This window comes from Mirounga angustirostris, unplaced genomic scaffold, assembly GCF_029215605.1.
Source record: "Mirounga angustirostris isolate CCGP_5_RB_7025 unplaced genomic scaffold, mMirAng1.0.hap1 SCAF_7, whole genome shotgun sequence".
Lineage (NCBI taxonomy): Eukaryota > Metazoa > Chordata > Mammalia > Carnivora > Phocidae > Mirounga > Mirounga angustirostris.
In genome coordinates, this window is record NW_026991715.1 from 135,623,158 (window position 1) to 135,646,918 (window position 23,761).

General features: G+C 34.4%; 1 pseudogene; it reads right to left on the minus strand.

The window, feature by feature from the left end:
- Nucleotides 1-9,608: 9,608 nt before the first annotated feature.
- LOC123853578 (transmembrane protein 14C-like) lies at nt 9,609-9,944 on the minus strand (annotated as a pseudogene).
- Between the last annotated feature and the right edge of the window lie 13,817 nt (nt 9,945-23,761).

Sequence of the window (23,761 nt, forward strand, 5' to 3'; positions counted from 1 at the left end):
AATGAATGAAAGAGAGAGTGAACAAGGGGTCCTAAGAATGTTCTCAAATTATCACCAGAAAGACTATGCCTACAGGTATTTCAGTCGGAAATGTTAACTGCATTTGGTGATTCAGTGCATGGACAAAATACTTCCCCAAAGAAGGGACTATACCAACCACGTGATTTGAAATAACACCTACTGAAACTCATGGGGGATGAAAAAGTCAAAAAGGAAGGGAAAGTGCTCTTTGGCCATTAGATGTAGTGAGGAAAAACACAAAAGTGAGAATTTTAGGTCCTGCACATCATAAGAGACCTAAAGGTTTAGAGGGCACATAACCCCCCCACCCATCACCAAAGGAAACAAAATAAACAAAAGCAAAAGAAACACTAAATAACTGACTTTTTTATACTCAGACATGAGTATGCCCAAATTAAGAAGCCTATAAACAGCCCAATAACACAAACATAAACAATAACAAAAAATTAACATATCTTTTGCAAAAGTCAGAAAACAAATTATATAACTTGTCAATTGAGTACAATGTTCCCTAGAAATATAGGCATAAAGCAGAAGAAAACTTGAAGACACTACTCCAAATGGACTTAAATATGCTCAAGCAAAAAATCAAATATAAAAAAGTCACCGTAAATAAGAAATACAAAAACTAAGAATATAAAAAGAAAAAAATAAAGAGACGATGAAACTCATGTAAGTGGAAGAGAATGCACCATTTTCTTAAAAGTGAAGAATATAATGCAGGTGCCTAAAAGAGGATAGACTCAAAAAAATTAATATGGAACATTCAAGAAAGACAGGAAAACAACAAAAGGTGTGACAATGATATAGAGAAAGAAAATGGTTCAAGAGAAAGTAGGGAAAGTGGAAGACAGGCAAGAAGCAGTAACATTTGTGTTATTGGATCTGCTGACAAAAATAAAATAATAGAACAGAATTAATATTTAAAATTATTATCGGGGAGCCTGGGTGGCTCAGTCGTTAAGCGTCTGCCTTTGGCTCAGGTCATGATCCCAGGGTCCTGGGATCGAGCCCCTCATTGGGCTCCCTGCTCCACGGGGAGCCTGCTTCTCCCTCTCCCACTGCCCCTGCTTGTGTTCCCTCTCTCACTGTCTCTGTCAAATAAATAAATCTTTAAAAAAATAAAATAAAATTATTATCAAAGAAGACTTTCTGGAAAGCGAGGGGACTACAATTTATATATTAAAATGGTCCACTGGATACTTGGGAAAATTAACCAGGATAATCAACTTCAAGGTATATTGTAATAAATATATTACATTTTAAAGATAAAGAAAAAAATCCTAAAGGCCCAGGAAAAGTGATGAAACAACTTATAAAGACAAAATAATTGTTCTGTGATCAGACTTTTCAAAAGCCACGTATGAACAAAGGACTGGCAAATATAGTGGCATTTTTTTTAAATTCAATGAAACGAAGTGTAAACCAAATAATTTATAACCAGTCCACCTATTCTTCAAGGATCAAGGTCCTAAGAAAAATCATATTCTATGTACAAAAATATAGGGCATTCTGTTGCTATGAGGACAGTTTTAGGAATCTAATATTTGATTTTGCAACATTTTTGTTCCTACAATTATTTCAAAGTAAAAATTTAAAAATAAGAAAGTAGCTTCATAAAAATATTAGAACAATTACTCTATGAACCAATAAACATGTTTGAATGTAAAAATCTGCTCCTTATTAACCATCATATGTAAGGATGTTTATCTTTACCATATAATGGGATTCAGGTTAGGTGGAGTGAGAAAAAAGAAGAAAAAGCTATAAATGTCATGTAAATACATTGTCATTATTTTATTTGAAATTTGGGGAATATATCCAAATACAAATAAAATATATATTTCAAAGGCTATCCTGAATAAACATTTTGGTGTTCTTTGACTTAATCAGGAAAGATAATTAAACTTTGATCACAAATACAGAGGAAAATAGGAATAAATGGCATAGAGATAATTTAGCTGAAATTTATCATCATTACTGGTCTAGAGATATGCATATACTTGGAGACTAAATATTAATCCATAGCTATACTTTCAATAAAAATTGACAAAAAATATTTTTGGTAATTATTTGTGTATGTAGACAGTTTTTTTTCCTTTTATTTAGCAATAACTTGTGTTCATATAAACTCAATGTTTATTTGATGCTGATATTAAAGAAAATACATTAAGCACACTTTCCATTGTCTTCTTAAATAAGTACATAACGAACAGAATTACGTAAAATTTTCCAGTTTTCAAACTAAACATTTTATGATCCTCTTCCAATGTTAGTTTTCAGCCAACCGTAGCAGCTGAATTTCTAAAATTGGCTCTTCTCCATGTAGCATGCTTCATGCAAATGAACCCAGATGAAAAGAATTGAAAATAGCTAGTATGTGTGGTTAACATTTGGATAAGTGCATAAGCAAACAGCACATGATCTTCATTTCCCAAAACATAATTGGTAACTACTGTATCTTTACAGAACAATATTAAAATGAGTGGTTTTTTTTTTTTAAGATTTATTTATTTGAAAGAGAGAGAATGAGAGAGAGCGAGTACATGAGAGGGGGGAAGGTCAGAGGGAGAAGCGGACTCCCTGCCGAGGAGGGAGCCCCATGTGGGACTCGATCCAGGGACTCCAGGATCATGACCTGAGCCGAAGGCAGTCGCTTAACCAACTGAGCCACCCAGGCACCCTAAAATGAGTGTTTTTTATTACTCTTTAACAATAACATTTTATTCATAATATCCAAATGATAAACTCAACATTAATTCACTATTAATATATGAACATATCAGATAGAAATTTAGTTCTTTTTATAACACTTTAAAATCTGTGTTAATATGTAGGTGACTGGCTAAAGGAAACAATATCAAGTGCTTGATTTAAATCCCACCCTCTTGCGACGCCTGGGTGGCTCATTCAGTTAAGCATCTGCCTTTGGCTCAGGTTATGATCCCAGGGTCTGGGGATTGTGTCCCACATGGGGCTTGTTGCTCAGTGGGGAGCCTGCTTCTCCCCTGTTTGTGCTCTCTCTCTCTGACAAATAAATAAAATCTTTAAAATAAAATAAATCCTATCCTCTTGCAAATTTGTTCAGAAATAGTGCTTAACTAATTATACATCATAACTGAAATAACAAAGAGTAGAATGTGTAATAAAAAAATGCAAGTTGGTGAAGAATCAATTAATATCAAATTGACAAAAGAAGCTATTTTTTGAATATCAAACAACTATTAGAGCTCTTCCTTTATACTATAACAATCAATGCCAAGTATGAACATATCCAATATGAAAATATTTTATGATGTAATCATTTTATAAACAAAACTTGCATAAACATGTGGGGAAAATATTACTTTAGGTTTATTTAAGAATGACAGACACACAATCTCACCCTTAATGGAGACCTGTGAATACAGGATTGCATTCACCTCAAAGCAATATGTTCTTGTAAATGGAAGAAAAATAAATCTAAAACCAAATTTCAACCATTCTTATATAGGAATTATGATGAGAAAGATGATGTACTTCAATATTAGTGATTTGTTCTCTCCCCCAGCTTTACTAGAGACAATCTCAGTGTATTGTGTTCAACCTCTTCATGACAATCTCTTTCTTTGGTTACAACCAGTATGCAAAAGACCCTATTGTAATTTATACTGGATTCACCAGAATAAGAAAACTAAAGCATATGTTTATAACTCTGTAGCTGAATGGAGATCACCCAAACATTTTACATACTATATGCCCTTTAGATATTTACAATAAAATAATATTTACCTTTGATGTAACAGGCTTGCTTTCAGGAAACAAGAGTATAGTTCAATTTAACTGTAGCAAAATTATAAATTTAAATAACAAAGAAAACTAACTTTAGAATAAGACACACATAGCTTCTAGTTCACCCATCTCCATCTTTTAAAAATCATTATCTCTAAAGAGTTAGAATATACAAAGGTTATTCCTCAGACATGGGCTCATGCATCTTAGTAAACAAACAACTTCCTGTCAGCATTGGTGTTATTTAGTATTGGACATTTATCACCATTGTGTTAAGCTACAATTATAGAATGTAGATTATAGAACACACATGATTTTTTTTTTTTGCCATGTAAAGAGATGTATAAACTCTTGCTACCTATTTTTTCATTGGCTTGAATGCATATCCTGAGGGCACAAAAAAATTCATACCATTAGACTTCAATGCACAACATGAATAATTATGTGGATTTCACTAAGCAGTCACACAGTGTTTTGTTACTTCAGAGAAATTATGGGTCACTGCTAAATCAACTAGACTAATGAGTTGTTTAACAAATTTTCCAAGTTCTCAAATAGTGGTTGGGGCATGTTAGGTGTGTTCTAGAATATTTCTAGTTGTTTCCTAGACTTCTAAATTTCAAAAGTAACAAAGGGTTTTCTATTTCAATTCTCTCAATTATCAGTATTAAAAGAATATCTACCAATTATCACTATGGTTTCATTACGTGAAGTTTTATTAACAAAAAATATAGGAAAAATTATTATAAAGAATAACGCTTTAAGTCAAACTTCATATTTATGAAACATCTAAAATAATGTTTTAATTTTTCTCACTTCATATCAGTGGTGAACATTATTTTTCATAAATAAGAATGATCTATTGAACAGACTTTCTAAACTACTCATCTAGACCAAACTGAAGTGTGTATCTTTCCAACTGATATTGATTAAATATGCTAAATTGAAGATTTCATCAATGAAACAGATTTTAGAACTACAAGACACCTAGCATGAAAATATTCCTTGTAATAAGCATGTTGGAATTATGATAACAGCACTTTAAACTTGTCTAAAGAAATTATTTTATCCAGCATTCAGATTAATTTCTTCAGCATCATCTGGAACCACACATTGTCTAGGAAAATTACCTTTTTTTTTTAACTACCTGTCCTCCTTTTCTAGAATGTAAGCACCAGTTTAAGAGTGACTTTATTTTTTGTTTGCTTGTTTTTCTCATACTCAGGACTGAGGAAAACATTGGCATGTACTAAGTATCCAGTAAACATGGAAATATAGTTTTAATTGAATGAGACTTAATAATGTCTCACATCATATATCATTTTTTCATTAAGTTTTTATTCATTATATATTATTGAAAATGAAAGAGAAACAATTGTGAACCTAAAAGTACCATTAAAACAAAAAGTCTTAATAAAAATTATTTTAAAAAAGAAACATTTCTGGCAAAATGTCTACATATCAGAATTGATACATTTTTCGTATCTTTTTATGTGCCAGGTATATTAGCATACCTGTATGTGTGGAACTAGTAGTCAGATTTAGCATAATCCAAAATTCAGTGAATGCACCATATTTAAACATTAGAAACAACCCGAGTAACTATAGCTAGAGATGGTATGCATTTATATCACATAGGAAGTGTCACAGATTTTGTTTCTATCCAACAAGGGATACACTTCACATAAAATTGAGTGGTGTATAAAATAAAACCAACATATATTTCATATCAGAGGAGTGAAGAGAGATCACAGAACACACAGGCAGAAGGCAAAGAAGAACAAAACTTTGATATCTGTATTACAATGAGCATTTTTAAGAGTATAATGGAAGGAAACAGTTTCTTTTACAATGCAGGTAGTAATGATTCTGTACTTCAAGTGACTTATTAGCAACTAAAAATGAGAGAAGAGTGATGTCATAGAAACATATTAAGATATCTGATAAGGAAATAGCATCTTACCATTGACCAATGTGGTTCAAGCACAAAGTGAGATTCCTATGCTAAGAATAAGAGAAAGTCAGTCACGAAAGAAGAAAATTATAAAATGGAACTCTTGGTTTGTAACCTTGGGTCTTCCTCTGGTAAAATACCAACTGGCCCATGTACGCAGAGGGAAAGCAGAAACCAAGAAAGAGGCAAGCCACTCCAGACTGATAGTTGGTAGGTTTAATAAAGAAAAAGACAGACAAAGGAGGTTTGTACTGGGCCCCTGCAAGATGAGGAGATGTCTGCATTTGCCAGCCAGAATCTTAAAAATTTATATAAAGGCCTTAACTGGGTTCAGTCATCTACACCATCTAGATGGTCTCAGCAACACCTCACTCTCTCAAGGCTACGTCTTTGGAATGGCTCCACGTCTGGGAATGGTGAGTGAAATATACATTCCAAGGACAGGAGAGGTGGTAAGGAGCCCCTCCAATTGCTGGGTCCAATTTGTGGGTCAAGGGGAAGTTACATCCCTTTGGTAATTTCCTCCAAAGGAACGCAAAAATGATTTGGTGTCTTTAAAGATATAAAACTTATCATTTTCTTCAGTTATGAAGAAATTTAACAAGAAAATGTCAGAATTCTACTGCTGAATAGTAGTAAAAGAAGTAAATAAGTTGGCAATTTATAAAACTATTTTAGATCAATAAAATAAATAGTATTAGTTTACATCATGTCCTCAGTTTTTTTTCAAATATATAATCTATCAAGTGCTTAGCATCATGTTTCAAGAAATAAAACATGTTAGGAATCTGTGTTTTGATTAGTATCTGACTGGTTGTATAATCAAGGATACCCAGACCTTCCTCTGCGGTGTCTTCAGGACACTTCTACCACAGTATGCATTATCTGTGTGAGTCTACTAATAAAAACTCCATCTTAATGTTAACAACATAATTGATAAAGACTTTTTACAGCCTATCATTTATTATTTCTTTCCAAAATCCTCTAAATCAGCTTCAAAAGTGACCACTAAAGATGACAGAAGATGACTAAAATGAAGTTGATTGTATTTATCTCACCAAAATAATTGTTTCTACTGTGGATATTTAAGTGTATAACAGCCAAATCAAATCAATTTTTGCCCAGAGAAGTTTCAGAATCAGATTAGTCCAAGAGAAGTGACTTTGTTTATTTCAATAATCTTAACAATTCGATCCTGGGTTTATTGTAATTTAACTCTATTATGGTTTGATTCAACCCTTTAAATAACCTAAATAATTAGATTCAGTTTTCTGAATTAGGTAATATTGTCTCAGAATCACAGTATTATGAAACTGGCAGGGATAAAGAACACAATTTAAAATATGCCTTAAACAATTCTAGGACAGCTTAACATGAACACATACATAAAATATTCTTTACAAATACATAAAGTAAATAAGAAGCACTCAATTTAAACTCTGAAAGAAGGACATAGAAAAGGGCAATTACATATATTTAAATATTTAGATTCCAATAAACAGAAATGGACACATCACTAAGGGTCTTCCAATTTGGGTTAGAAAGTAGAAAGTTGCAAAGATCAATATTTTCATTTTAACAAAGAATAAGAGCAATACAAATGACAAAATCTTGTTTTTTTATGTATGTATGTATATATGTTTTGTTTATCTTTTTTTTTTTTTTTTTACCATGGGAATGCTGAGGACTCAGAGAACCTCACATAAATTCTAAAATGAGATATGCAGATTCTTAGAGAAGGAGATCTGTGAGAGTTTCCATTCCTGTGGCTACTGGGTGCACTTGAAGGGCAAACACGCCATAGAGAGGGGTAAGGAGGAACAGCCAAACTTTAATGTCATTTTAATAGCCACCTATAGTCTACTATGAAGAGTGGGATTCTGAGAACCTTCAGGTACAAAGTGTATCCACATCTCTGTGCCAGTTCTTTCCCAGGGTGTTCAGCAGGAGTGTGGCTTTAGGGCATCAAAGCCCAAAGGCAGGGTAGGAGGGCTTGGAGAAACCTCACCCCCAGGTGACCAGGCCTTCACCTCCTGTGCAAGAGCAAAGATTATCAAAGGATGGGGCAGGGCAGGGAAGCTGAGAAAGATCTCCTCCAGGGAGGCAGGATGCTTACCACGTGCTCAAGAGACCACAAAGGACTAGGGCCCAGCAGGAGAACAAAGAAGGGACCCACAGAGGCTCAAGGGCTTCCATCCATGCGGACTGTGCAGGCAGAAATGCAATTGGTTCAGCAGTTTTCTGCCCTAGCCCACCTGTGTGGGTTCTACAAATAAGAAACCCACAACATCTGGCAGGCACAACGTTCTCCAAGCAGGCAAAAAAAAAATCCCAGCACATTTTCTGCCCCCTCTCATCCTAAAACAGAGTGGTAGTGTATTTCAGGCACTCTCCCTTCCATTTATTATGGTTGGCGGCAATGGTGTTGTGAGTGAACAGCCTTGGAACATATTGTAATCATTGCTAGACAGTTTTTGTTTTTACTAATGAAGTCAAAGCATCATTTTGTAAACATAAGACGCCTTAGAGCATGCCATGCAACCCAAGCCTAGAAGCAAGGTTGGGGATTTTAACAGTCTTTTCACAGATGATTATATGAACCATCCCAATTTTTTTTTGACACAAGCAGTGGAACATAGCTAATTACATATGCAGTCCTCAGATGAATTAATTGGAAATGGGTCTTGATTATTAAGGTTTCACCTATGTTATTTGTTTTAAAGAAGCCAAAATTGGCAACATTAAAACAGATAATTCAGCCTCTACTTTATTTGCTCACTACACAGAATTCCAAATAAGCTTGGTAGGATTTTGATTGGCATTGCGTTAAATTTACAGATTTAGAGTATTCATATCTTATCTGTATTGATTCCTTTAATCCCATTCATTTAAAGAAATTTGATTAGTAATAAAAGGTATAATACATGGCAAATGTCTTTTCAATTAATGATGCTGGAACAATTGGTTATCTGTAAGAAAAAATAATTCCGACCCCCTAAATCTACCACGGGAACAAAATTTTATATGGAGGGTGGTTGAAAATATAAATAGTGAAATGATAAAACATTTGAAGAAACCATAGGAGACTTTCTTGATTACTTGGAGTAGGAGTAGAATTCTTAAACAGGACACAAATCTCATAAAATAACTTCACAGCAGGAAGAGACTGCTAATTTGAACTACTTCTGAATTAAGGACTTTTCTCATCAAAATTTATTATTAGAAGAGTAAAATATCAAACCTCTTAGAATATAACTGATGTTTATGTATACATATAAACAGGAATGTGTGTGTGTATGTATAACAGGATTTATCTTATCTATCTACCCACGGAAAAATGACTTATTCCTAGTGATTATGAAGAATTCTTACAAACTATGAGAAAATGTTCTCAATCCTATGAGAAAAGGGCATTTTTTATTATTTTTAATAAACTTTATTTTCATTGATACTTCATTTGACATAACTTCAAAGTAGATCTGTGCTTTAAGATAAGCCAAACAACAGAAATTCTAAATCTCATAAAATATTTTTTTCTTACTTTTCTGAGTAGGGCATGGGATTTCAGGGTTCAGTGTTGATACCTAAGAGATAACAACATACAAGAATCAAACTGTATGAGATTATAATACTATGCTCTTGGGTTATATACCACCTACCTCTTTAAGGTTGTAATGATAATGACTGTTCTTTTTTTTTTTTTTTTTTCTCCTGGGAAGTTGAATGTTATTTTGTTTTGTTTTGTTTTGTTTTAAGTAAAATGTCAGGATATATGAAAATGCTGCACTTATTTCTCTTAATACACTGAAAGTAGTGGGAGTTTTTAAATTCTTCATGAGTCCAAGCTGGGACATGACTACTACTAATGAGATCCATTCAACACACTAATTCCAAGTTTGGCAACCATCAGCAAACCGGCAGCCCCAATTAAGCCTGCAGGCATACATTTTCCAGAGTGGTAGAATCTCATTCCCATAATGCCAGCTAAGATGTAGCTAGGAAAACCAAATGTTCCTGGGATCCTGAGACAGCTGATAAGCACCCAGGCCTGCTAACCCACCCAAAAGAAGGCCAGCAGCCAGGGATGGGACATTTACCTGCTTTTGCTTAGCCAGCGATCCCCCCCCAGAAGCAGCCAGTTCTACATAGCCAAAGCCAAGCAATGCAAAGGCACTAGTGGGCCAGAGACATTCTGCATTGTTCTCTTTCACTCTGACCAGATAGAAGAGTACACCAAGTCTTTCCTGTAGGTCTGTGCTGGTAGACAAAGACACACAAGCCATGAGGTCAAGTCTTGGTACCGCTGGAAACATGGCAGCACACTCTGTGTCCTGAGGGCAAGGCCAGGGTATGGTTTTTGAACAAGCATTTCACACCAAAAAAATATATCAAAATGGCCTACAAAATAGGTTGCCACTATACAATAATTAGAATGGTAAAATGAAAACTGTAAATTTTTAAAAGTATATTTGCTGGAATGTGGAACAACTAGGACTTTTGTCATTGTTGGTTGGAGGATAAATTAGTCTTTGAAATCTTTAGTCAATTAGTGATAAGCATAAGCAACTTATCTGATCTCAGAATTCTGTCACTATATATATAGAGAGAGAATAAATACTTTTGTGCACTGGAAAAGCAAAATATACATGGGAGAAATGTTAGTAGCAGCCAAAAATGGCAATAATCCAAATATCAGTCAATGATAGAATGGATAATTCAAGTGTGGTAGTTTTATAAAATGCAATACTATGTACTAATGTAAATTAGTGCACCCCTGCCGCACATAATGCCATGGAAGAATCTCACAAACATACCACTGAATGGAAGAACTATTTACATTAAGATCAAAACAATCCAGAGTGATAGAAGTTGGTATAGTGGGTAGATATCTGTTGCCAGGAAGGAGGTCATTGCTTTCAACATGAACTTCTGCTGTGTTTGTAATGTTCTCTTCCCCCTGCTCTGCAGAATGGCTGTAAGGTTGTGATGACTAAAACAAAAATCATCAAGCTACCCACTTGAAGTACATAATGGGTCCCTCAAATATGCTGTATTTCAACCCTTTTGGAAATATTTTACATAGGTATTTTTTCTTATGTTTTTTATGGTCAAATTTAAAAAAATAGGGAATATAAAACTAGAAAGAGGAATTGGTTATTGGCATTAAAACTGGGAAAATTCTTTTAATTATATTCTCTGAAATTGTCATAGCGACAAAAATGAGGAACTAACTTGTTTAATAACCTGATAAACGGTAAATAAGAAATAACTGAATTTTTTTCAATTGATTTATTTTATTTATTTATTCCAAGATATAAAAATAGAGAAATAGAAGTTAAGGTTGAGGATAACTTATGTCAAATCTGAGGAAATTTTTTCTTTGATATAAAATGAAAAATACACTATGAAGAGGATAAAATTTATTTTAGATATTACAGAAAAAAGTAGTCTGCTGAAAATATTTCTCATACTGTTGTAAAATTTAAAATAATCATAGAAATAAAGAAATAAAATATTGTAGAAAAGAACAGTAAATGATTATAAGTTTAGAACAAATTTTCTAGAATTATACTTTTATGTATTCACTAAAAACAATTTGCAAACCATTTTTGCAATCTTTTTCTTCTTTTTTCTTCTTATATGTTATACGATGAAGCTGCATTTATTTGTAATATGCTATGGTAACACAAATGCATTGTATAGTTGAGTAATTTCATATACATATACAATAAACATTGTATAGTTGAGCAATTTCCCAGATCGAACATTATGCAATGCTTTTTACTAGACCCTTTCACTATTTAAAAACATAAAATGAAGTAAAAACTCATTTTGTAATACACTGACAGAAGCTCTGTGTTGTTATCTATAAAAACTTTTACTATTATTTCAGTGATGGGACAGATAATATTTAGATCTCCAGCTAGCTTTTTTTTTTTTTTAAAGATTTTATTTATTTATTTGACAGAGAGAGACACAGCGAGAGAGGGGACACAAGCAGGGGGAGTGGGAGAGGGAGAAGCAGGCTCCCCGCAGAGCAAGGAGCCCGATGCCGGACTCGATCCCAGGACCCTGGGATCATGACCTGAGCTGAAGGCAGTCGCTTAACCAACTGAGCCACCCAGGCGCCCTCCAGCTAGCTTTTAACTGAAAATTCTAGTGGAACATGACAAATGTTAGAAACCAGAAAAATAGATGAAATTTCAGGTAAATCTGCATAATTACTAAATTCCATTATTTCTATAATAAAGTTTTTTTTAAGATTTTATTTATTTATTTGACAGAGAGAGATATATATAGAGAGAGAGAGAGCACAAGCAGGGGGAGTGGGAGAGGGAGAAGCAGACTCCCCCTGAGCAGGGAGCCCAATGCAGGGCTCAGTTCCAGGACACTGGGATCATGACCTGGGCCAAAGGCAGGTGCTTAACGACTAAGCCACCCAGGCACCCCTCTATAATAAAGTTTTTAATCAAAGGCTTTAACACTAACTGAAGTCTTACTAGGATTCAGAGCCCTGTGAAAGCTCTTTATGGTAGGTTCCGTGAATGTTGACACTCTTTAGAAACTTGCAATCCTGGTTGCTTCCTTTTGGTTTCTTATCTACTACCTGTTCCTCTGAGATTCACCTTCACTTCTTCCTCACCTTGGCAGCCAGTCATTTCCTGTAGCAACAGTTGTTTAGCACAGGTCAGTCGCCTGCCCTCACTAGACTGATTTTCCACAGAGGTTCCCTGGGGTTTAAATTTCACCTCCACTGAATTACTTTTTTTGAACTTCTAAGTGTTAATAATTCCAAATCTTTTCTTTTATTTTCCCTGCCCTAACTTCAATACCTGCTAGAAGTTTGGGGATACATCATAGCTCTTTTTTTTTCTTTTTTTTAAAACCAAATTAACTAATTAATATCCTTAAGCCTAGTTAAGAGTTGTTTTTATTAAATTCTTAAAATATCTTGAGTGATTTCATTCTCCTGACTAGAGCCTGACCATAAATAATGTTTCCATTTTCTTTTGTTTTTGTTGCTTTCTGTATGCTTAGATTTAAATGTGTCTCTTTTAAGAAACTTAGAGTTTGGTTTTTAATCATTTATTCAGTTTAAAAATCATTTTTATTGGCATATTCATCAATTTAGAGTTAATTTTGTATTGGAGTATTTATCAATTTATAGTTAATTTTATTGTGTTTTATGCAGTGACTGATGTATTTTGGTTTAACATCAATTTTCTGAATATTTGGTAAAAGGTTATAGAAAGAAAGATACAGAGATAATAGATGATAAAGATATGAAAATATTAGATATGTTGTATATAAATAATAAATTATTTTATAAAAGTATATTATGTTATTTTACCAGCTTGGAAAAAAATTCAATTTGCTCAAACTCTAATTTCTTCATCAACTTAAGGAGATAGTATTAACTTCAAGGGGTGTTGTTTGATTTAAAGTCGATAATGGTCATAAAGTACATAACACAGTGCTCAGAACATACTCAGAAATTTGATAAGTATTAGCCTTGTATTTAGTTTTCTTTTTTTCCCTTTCCTTCATTTTTATATCATACATAAAATTTCATCAACATGTAAAAAATTAAAAAAATAATTTTCTATGACCCCTTAAAGGTAAATGTTACTCATTTCAATTTCCACTGCAACATCATATACCTAGACAGAATAGAAAGCACAGACAATTATTTTTTTTAAATCCATGATCTATCTCCCAAATAAACTCATTAAGGATGTATTTATATTGGGCGCCTGGGTGGCTCAATTGGTTAAGCAACTGCCTTCGGCTCAGGTCATGATCCTGGAGTCCCGGGATCGAGTCCCGCATCGGGCTCCCTGCTCGGCGAGGAGCCTGCTTCTCCCTCTGACCCTGCCCCCTCTCATGTACTCTCTCTCATTCTCACTCTCTCAAATGAATAAATAAATTTAAGAAAAAAAAGGATGTATTTATATCTCTTTATCTGTATAAATAAGTAATATTTGTACAAAAAATTTCTTAAATATTTGCATTTACTATATCATGAAAATTTTCTAGTTATAGAATTTATATATGTTTTTGAATGGTTGCATGCATCATAGTTAATATTAAACCCTCCTCAAGTTTTGATATTATAAAAAGACAAAATTATGAGTTATATGTCTAAGAAACCTCAAATCACTTCCTTTGTGTAACATTTCAGAATAATAATTGCTGAATAAAGACTGTAAATATTTAAGATTTTTTTTTCATTTGTTCTTTCAGTAATTTTGTTGTTGAGGATCCAGCAATGGGTGAAACAGTTGATGTTTCTGTGCTCTTGGAGTTACCATGTATGGTAAATGTAAAATATATCAGGTGGTAGTAAGTACTATACAACTATGGCAGGGTATGGGAAAGAGAGTGAAGCAATGGTTGGGCTTGTAGAAATCATTTTAGATACTAAATTATTACCTTCTACAAAGGTCTCACTAACATTGTAGTAGTTGACCAGGCATGTGGTTGGTATAAAGGAGCAAAATATTCATAATCTGGGTAAAGAGGATTCTGACAGAATTAGCAATTGTAAAGCACTCAGGAGAAAGCATCCTTGATATGTCTAAAGTACTGACAGGCTTTTAGTGGAGCTGAGTTGTGTGGTAGGCATCCTTGTAAAAGGACTTCCAAAGATCCCAGACTCTCAGTATTCATAATCCTGAATAATCCCCCCCACCTAGGTGAGATTTGGGCCTAGTGACTTGCTTCTGATAATACCAAGTGACAAAAATTTTTTTTAAGATTTTATTTATTTATTTGAGAGAGAGAGAAAGCATGGCCAGGGGGGAAGGGCAGATGGAAAGGGAGAAGCAAACTCCCCACTGAGCAGAGAGCCTGATGAAGGACTCCATCCTAGGCCCTGGGACCATCACCTAAGCCAAAGGCAAACGTTTAACTGACTAAGCCACCCAGGTGCCCCCCAAGTGTCAAAATTCATGGGGTGTAGTTTTCGAGATTAGCTTCTAAAAGACTGACAACGTTTTGCTGTCTGTCTCCTCTCCTCCTCTCCCCCGCAACGCTTCTCCTTCTCCCCCTTCTTTCCCTCCTCCTTATTTTTCTTCCTCTCCTTCTTCCTTTCTCTCCCCCCCTCCCCCTCTCTCTCATCTCAGCTTTGCTTTGATAATACAGTCTGTCGTGCTGAGTAGGCTGAGTAGGCCTTATAGAGAGGGCCATTTGGCCAGGAATTAAGTGTGTTTTTCAGCTAACAGCCAGCAAGGAACTAACTTCTACAATTTAACAGCCTCAAAGAGTTGAATTCTATGAAAAACACATGAGTAAACTTGGAAGAGGGTCAGTCCTCAGTCAAGCCAAAGCCCTGGCCCAAACCTCGATCGTAGCCTGGTGAAAGAACCAGAAACAGAGGACCTAGCTAAACTGTACTTGCATTTAGACCAGAGACTGTGAAATAGTATATGTGCATTGGTTAAGGCCATTGAATCTGGGGGCAATTAGTTATGCAGCAGCAGCAGCAGCAGTAGTAACTATACTGAGATGGATCATTGAGAGGAACAGTGGTGGTAGACAATGTCACAGAAATGTCATCAGACACAGATCCACTAGAGGTAGAGGTATATTGCATTTTACTCAGTTCACAGCCATTGTTGAATTTGAGCAAACAACTTTCCCGAGATGACAATACATTTAATAAAAAGTCCTCTCTGACATGTGTACTAGATATGGAATATACGTTTGAAGTTGAGATACCAGACAGGAGAGTTAATTATCCTGCAATACATGGTCGGATCATTGACCAAGTTGCTAACTGTGGGCAAAGTCACAAACGGTCAGACTCTTGATTTTGAAGAAGAGTTCTCAAAATTTGTTTTTGGATGGAGAGAAAGAGGAATCCAGAGCAACTCTGAAGTCTGGTACTGATCAATCAGAAGAAAATGGCCATTTAGTGAAACATAGAGGGTGGTGAGGGGCTCAGAGTTAGATAGGATTAAAAAGTTAAACTTGAACATAGCAAGTTAAAGATCATTCTGTGAAATTCAAGTTGGGAGCCGTATATACAATTCTGTTATTCAGAGGAGAGGGCTAGATTGGCTGCAGATAAATATATTTGGAAGTTCATCTCATATCGATATCATTTTAAAACATGGAATTCAGGAACTCAATGCAGACATAGAAGAGGAGAATGAAGCAACCAAGTGTTCAAATATCTTAAGTACAATGAGGGAAGAGTATAGAATAGGCTTTAGAAACTGACCATTTCCTTACACCACACACAAAAATAGACTCAAAATTGTTGAAAGACCTAAACGTGAGACAGAATTCCATCAAAATCCTAAAGGAGAACACGGGCAGCAACCTCTTCGACATCAGCCACAGCAATTTCTTCCTAGAAACATCACCAAAGGCAAGGGAAGCAAGGGCAAAAATGAACTATTGGGACTTCATCAAGATAAAAGCTTTTGCACAGCAAAAGAAACAGTCAACAAAACCAAAAGACAACTGACAGAATGGGAGAAGATATTTGCCAATGACATACCAGATAAAGGGCCAGTATCCAAATCTATAAAGAACTTATCAAACTCAACACCCAAAGAACAAATGATCCAATCAAGAAATGGGCAGAAGATGGGGCGCCTGGGTGGCTCAGTCGTTAAGCGTCTGCCTTCGGCTCAGGCCATGATCCTGGCGTCCTGGGATCGAGCCCCGCATCGGGCTCCCTGCTCGGCGGGAAGCCTGCTTCTCCCTCTCCCACTCCCCCTGCTTGTGTTCCCTCTCTCGCTGTGTCTCTCTCTGTCAAATAAATAAATAAAATCTTAAAAAAAAAAAAAAGAAATGGGCAGAAGACATGAACAGACATTTTTCCAAAGAAGACACACAAATGGCCAACAGACACATGAAAAACTGCTCAACATTGCTCGGCATCAGGGAAATCCAAATCAAAAGCGCAGTGAGATTCCACCTCACACCAGTCAGAATGGCTAAAATTAACAAGTCAGGAAACGACAGATGTTGGCGGGAATGCAGAGAAAGGGGAACCCTCCTACACTGTTGGTGGGAATGCAAGCTGGTGCAGCCACTCTGGAAAACAGTATGGAGTTTCCTCAAAAAGGTGAAAATAGAGCTACCTTATGACCCAGCAATTGCACTACTGGGTATTTACCCCAAAGATACAAAAGTAGTGATCTGAACGGGTACGTGTACCCCAATGTTTATAGCAGCAATGTCCAAAATAGCCAAACTATGGAAAGAGCCAAGATGTCCATTGATAGATGAATGGATAAAGAAATGTGGTATATATATAATGGAATATTATGCAGTCATCAAAAGGAATGGAATCTTGCCATTTGCAACAACATGGATGGAACTGGAAGGTATTATGCTGAGCGAATTAAGTCAATGAGAGAAAGACATGTATCATATGATCTCACTGATATGAGGAATTCTTAATCTCAGGAAACAAACTGAGGATTGCTGGAGTGGTGGGGGGGTGGGAGGGATGGGGTGGCTGGGTGATAGTCATCGGGGAAGGTATGTGCTATGGAGAGTGCTGTGAATTGTGTAAGACTGTTGAATCACAGACCTGTAACTCTGAAACAAATAATACATTATATGTTAAAAAAAAAAAAAAAAGAAGGAGATAGCAGGAAGGGAAAAATGAAGACGGGGAAATTGGAGGGGGCGACAAACCATGAGAGACTATGGACTCTGAGAAACAAACTGAGGGTTTTAGAGGGAAGGAGGTGGGGGGGATGGGTTAGCCTGGTGATGGGTATTAAAGAGGGTATGTACTGAATGGAGCACTGGGTGTTATACACAAACAATGAATCATGGAACACTACGTCAAAAACTAATGATGTAATGTATGGTGATTAACATAACATAATAAAATTTAAAAAAAAGAAAGAAACAGGGAGGTCAACTCTGACTAAAGCCAAAAGATAATATTATTCTATGGATAATAAAATCACCAAGAATTAAAGTAGTGTTAGAGAGTGAGTAATCCAGACACTTTTGTTGTGGACTGAAAAACTGTGTTTAAGAAAAAAATTACTACTATTTTAGTATTGCTTTTTATGTAAACATTTGTTAAAACCAGCAAGAGACAGATTTTCAGCTAAAACAGAAATTATCTTACAAGCATACTGTTCAGTCACTTTGGTGATAGACTCACTATTTTTTGGTGTATGATAGTATTTGTCATATAACTGTTTTAAACATTAGTGAGTGTTCATAGCATTCTGAAATACAGTTTTCTGTGTTCATACAAGTTTGGAAAATGAAGCATCTGATATCCCCTACAGTGGAAACACTAAGAAATTCTCTATCAAAAAAAAATTCATTTAAGTTAACTCTACTCCATAATTCTTAAATTTCTTTACAATACAAACATTTCTTTTTCAGCAGACATTTAAAATATAGTATAGAATAGTGTCTGGGGAATATTTATTTATGAAATACTTCTCCAGAGATGTAATCTTAGCTGCAATAATAATCTTGGTTCATAGAATAGTTATAGCAAGACTAATTATTGACTTATGGCACATGGATGAAAAGGAAGTGAGCAAATATTGGCTGTCATAAGTATTGTTTGATTAGTCTTCCCTCCATTATTGACTTGTAATCTAAACTACAGGGATTTATGAACTGCGATTTACAGAGTGTCAGAATAACCTTTGTCAGGGAACTGCATCCGCCATTATAATTTGTTTGTCATTGTGCATTTACAGAGCTTTGTATATTGAAAATTCTCTTGTTACCTTAACAGCTATATTATCTTGAAATTAAATATGTCAAGCAAGAAATTCTATCTCTAATACAGAGTAAAATTTAATTTAGACACTTTTATTGCATGAGAACTATGAACACTATAAAGTTAAGATTTATATATTTGATGGGCGCCTGGGTGGCTCAGACGCGTAAGCGTTTGCCTTCAGCTCAGGTCATGATCCCAGGGTCCTGGGATCGAGTCCAGCATCGGGCTCCCTGCTAGGCGGGGAGCCTGCTTCTCCATCTTCCTCTGCCTCTGCCTCTCTCTCTCTCTCTCTCTTTCTCTCTCTCTGACTCTCATGAATAAAAAATAAATAAATAAAATTATGTAAAAGATTATATATTTGACATAATTTCCCATTAAAGTAAGAAGGAGACATATTGTTCATTTTAAGTAAAGAAAAATCACTGAATCTAATTGTAAAACATATGCTAAGGTGTAATCCATTCTAGTGTATTTCCTAGGCATTTGTGCTAATAAAATTTACCCTATTAATCATCCCTTTTACAAGGCTAATGATTTCTTGATATGGTTCTGCCGGTATCTTTGTTTGTCTTGACAATTATTTCAACAGCCATTATTGATTTACTCAATTAGCTTAAAATTTATTAATTTTTGTATCGATTTATACACACTAAGTTCTCTTCTAAGTGCCCATCTGTTAACTTTTTTAATTATCTGAAAAATCTTTTAAGGTAAATCTTACTTTCATTATGATTCATTCTGAACAGTTGAGTAAATTGAGTTATAGAACAATTAAATAATTTATCCAAGATGGAATAGCTACTTATTTCCAAAACCTGAGTTTGCACCAGTTGTCTGACTTCAAAATCTGTGCCCATAATGACTTCACTACAGTCCTGGTTTTATTTATAATTTGATCAAATAAATTAATAATCAGGATGGGGATTAGTCATTTATAGATGAAGAAAAAAAATTTGAAAAGGATGACAGTACTAATTTCACAAAACTCCCATGGGTAAAATAAAATATATGAGAAATATATTGAGATTTAAAAAGATGGAAAAAGGTTACTAAATAATAGTCTCCAGAGTAGTCTTGCATTATAGCACAGAAAGAAATATTATTCAATAATATTCTTAAATTAATAACTTTACTTCAATAGGAAGTAGAATTTTATCCCTATATATTGCAACAGCTAGTGCTCTCTCTCCAACTATAAGCCAAATTACACCATACAATGTCAGTGATGCATGAGCTAAAGAGGTGGGAAATATTTCAAAGAATTCAGAGAGGATATTGGAAATGAACATATTTACATTTCTGCATATAACTTAAATTTTTTTTTTAAGATTTTATTTACTTATTTGAGAGTGAGGGAGCGAACAAGCAGGGGAGGGACAGAGGGAGAGCAGGGAGCCTGCTCTGCTGCAGGCCAATCTAAAATTAATCTCTGCTGAGCAGGGACCCTCATGTGGCGCTCGATCCCAGGACCCTGAAATCATGAGCTGAGGCTGAAGTCAGATGCTAAACTGACTGAGCCACCCAGGAACACCTAATTTTTTTTTTTTTTTAAATTACAACAGGTAGTCTAGTTTTGTGTGAGTGTAAAATTAATTTTTTAGAAATAATGAAATAGATGATACTAGTAACTTTATCCAATAACCTTAATTTATGTTAAAAATATTAGAGAATACTTTGATGATTTCCCAATTTATTTTGATAATGTTTAATCAATGTTAATTACAAATAAACTTTAATAATATTTTGGTTAGAAAGAATATAAATCTAAGGATCATTTAAAAGTTTATTATAATATTTTCAAAATCTAAAACAGCACGTCCCACATGGTGCAAATTCAATAACTTTTTTAAATACCTTAATGGGCAATATTATATGTAAAATTTCATGTCATATCAAATATTTGGTAGTATGACATATATATATATATGTATATATATATATAATCTTGTATTCTGTAGGTTTTACATTTGTTCTTAACTTATTCTGAACCAAACTGTTATGAAGACAAAATTAATGACATGCTACATCCTCTCTCTGATATTGTTAATTTTATTTTTTAAATTACATTTGAAAGTTTACAGTGCATTCGACATCAACAGACAAAAACTCAGGATGAATAAAATCAGTTTGTAGATTAATGTTAGTTTTACATTACAAATAGTAATAACAGTTGACCATTGAAAATGCAGGGGTTATGGGCCCTACCCTCATACCGTTGAAAATCTGCATAGAACTTTTGATTCATCCAAAACTTTACTTTTTATTAATTTTATTTATTTTATTTTAAATTCCAGTATACCTAACCTACAGTGTTATATTAGTTTCAGGTATAAAATATAGTGATTAAAGAATTCCATACATCACTCAGTGCTCATCATCTATTTTACCCATCCCCCCACCTACTTTCCCTCTGGTTACCCTCAGTTTGTTTTCAGAGAGTCAGTTTCTCTCTCTCTCTCTCTCTTTTTCCTCTACTCATTTGTTTTGTTTCTTAAATTCCACATGTGAGTGAAATCATATGGTATTTGTCTTTCTCTGATTTATTTTGCTTAGCATAATACTCTCTAGCTCCATCCATGTCATTGCAAATAGCAAGATTTCATTCTTTTTTATGGCTAAAAAATACTCCAGTGTGTGCATGTGTGTGTGTGTGTGTGTGTGTACCACATCTCCTTTATCCATTTGTCTAGCAATAGACACTTGGGCTACTTCTATAATTTGGCTATTGTAAATAATGCTGTGATAAACATAGGCATGTGTGCATCCCTTTGAAAAAGAACTTACATAATTCAACACACAAAAACCAAATGACCCAATTAAAAAAAAAAAAAAGGGCAGAAGACATAAACAGACCCTTCTCCAAAGAAGATAAGTGGTCAACAAGCACATGAAAAGATGTTAACATCACTCAACATCAGGGAAATGCAAATCAAAACTACAATGAGATATCACCTCACACCTATCAGAATGACTAAAATCAAAAGTACAAAAAACAACAAGTATTAGCGAGGATGTGGAGAAAAAGGAATCCCTTGCACTGTTGGTGGGATTGTCAACTGTGTAGCCACTCTGGTAAAACAGTTTGGGGGTTCCTCAAAAAGTTAAAAAAAGAACCACCCTACAATCCAGTAATTTCACTGCTCAGTATTTACCCAAAAAATACATTGAATCCCCCAAATCTTAACTATTAATAGCCTATTGTTAACCAAAGCTTTACTAATAGAATAGTCAATTAACACGTATTTTACGTTATATGTACTGTATACTGTATTCTTATACTAAAATAGGCTAGAAGAAAGAAAATGTTATTAAGAAAATCATAAGGAAGAAAAGATATGCTTACCATACCATACTGTATGTATTGGAAAAAATCCACATATAAGTAGACCAGAATAGTTCAAACCCATGTAATTCAAGGGCCAATTGTATATTAATAATATTCTAAGTAAACTATATTAATCCTCCAATTTAAAATCCTTCAAATTTGCATAACAAATAAATTGAAACATGATGGAACAGATTTAACTGAATTCATAATAGCAGAGTGAATGAAGAAGTAGAGATTTGGAAAAGCTTCAGTGGTAATGTTTTAAAGAATCAAATATTACTAATGTCCATCCCAAAAAGCCACAAAGAGAATTACATTATTTAGGAGTTATATCATTTCTTTTTTTTTTTTTTTAGTTATATCATTTCTTTACAGCACTTAATCACCTGAAGAAATATAGATCATTTTGGTTAATTGATAAATGTGTATATAAAAAATGCTCCAAACTTAAGGATAATGGCCTGCTTGTTTATTAAACTGGGGCTATGAATAGAAAAGTTGGTTTCATTATTATCTCTACTTTATAAATTAATTATTAGTATGCTTTAAAAATATTTAACAGTCATTTTTAATAATTAGGGTCTCAGGCCATTTCGTTTTAAAAATTAATCCTTAAATTTGGGCTTTTTTTCTACTGGCTTCAATTTTTTTTTAAGTTTGTATTTTAATTCTAGTATAGTTAACCTACAGTGTTGTATTAGTTTCAGGTATACAATACAGTGATTCAAGAATTCCATATATCACCCAGTGCTCATCACAACAATTGCATCCCTTAATCCCCATCACCTACTTCAAACATCTGCCCACCCCCTCCGCTCTGGTAAGCATCAGTTCTCTATAATTAAGAGTCTGTTTCATGATTTCTCTCTCTCCCTCTCTCTTTTTTTTCCCTTTGCTCATTTGTTTTGTTTCTTAAATAACCCTTAAAAATTCAAAAGGAAATTTCTTCTATTAGTCCTATCAGCTCTGTAATAATACCATCTTTGTGTTCCAGGTATAAGTATGTGCGAATGACTCAATCCACACAAATAACCCTCAGTCTCATTAAGATGGGAATGTTCAAAGTTGAAAACAACCCTCTGACTTCTTTTCTGTCTTCATTTTTACTGACTTCTTATTTGAAAAAGACCTACACTATCTGGAAATGGTGTGACTATGAGTAGCATTTAATTCTAGTTATCAGATTTTAAAACAAAATGGAGAAAATAGTGAAAAGAACCTAACTAATAGGGTGAATAGAAGTTGAGCTGTGACCATGCTAAAGGCATTGTTTACAAAGGAAGGAAGCTTAGATGTGACAAATTTGAGAATTCTCCATAAGAAAACGTATCACTGTTTCTCTCTGGAGGTAGTTACCAGATGTGAGAAAATGGATTCATGTGGGAGAAATTTAATGTGTAAAATAAACGCATTAATTGACCAAAATGATATAAACAATTGACTGTAAAGGATATTTTAAAAGCTTTAACTGGGCACCTGGGTGGCTCAGTTGGTTAAGCGACTGCCTTCGGCTCAGGTCATGATCCTGGAGTCCCTGGATCGAGTCCCGCATCAGGCTCCCTGCTCGGCGGGGAGTCTGCTTCTCCCTCTGACCCTCCCCCTTCTCATGTGCTCTCTCTCATTCTCTCTCTCTCTCAAATAAATAAATAAAATCTTTTAAAAATAAATAAATTAATTAATTAAATAAAAGCTTTAACTTTTCCCCCCAAACCGAAGAAAATCCCCCAAGAGTTTAAGTGCAAGATACTGTAGTATTGCTACTGCTGGTATTATTCCTAATTTAGATAATGAGAGTGATCACTACCATTACTCCTTTGAAGCTGAACTCCAAAATGTTTGCTTTTAGTAATATAAAAGGAAATAATAATACTACTAATAATAGTTAATAGTAATAATATATGAGCACATATATATATATATATATATTTGTTAACTATCAAACAGTATAAGATTTTTTCTCTAG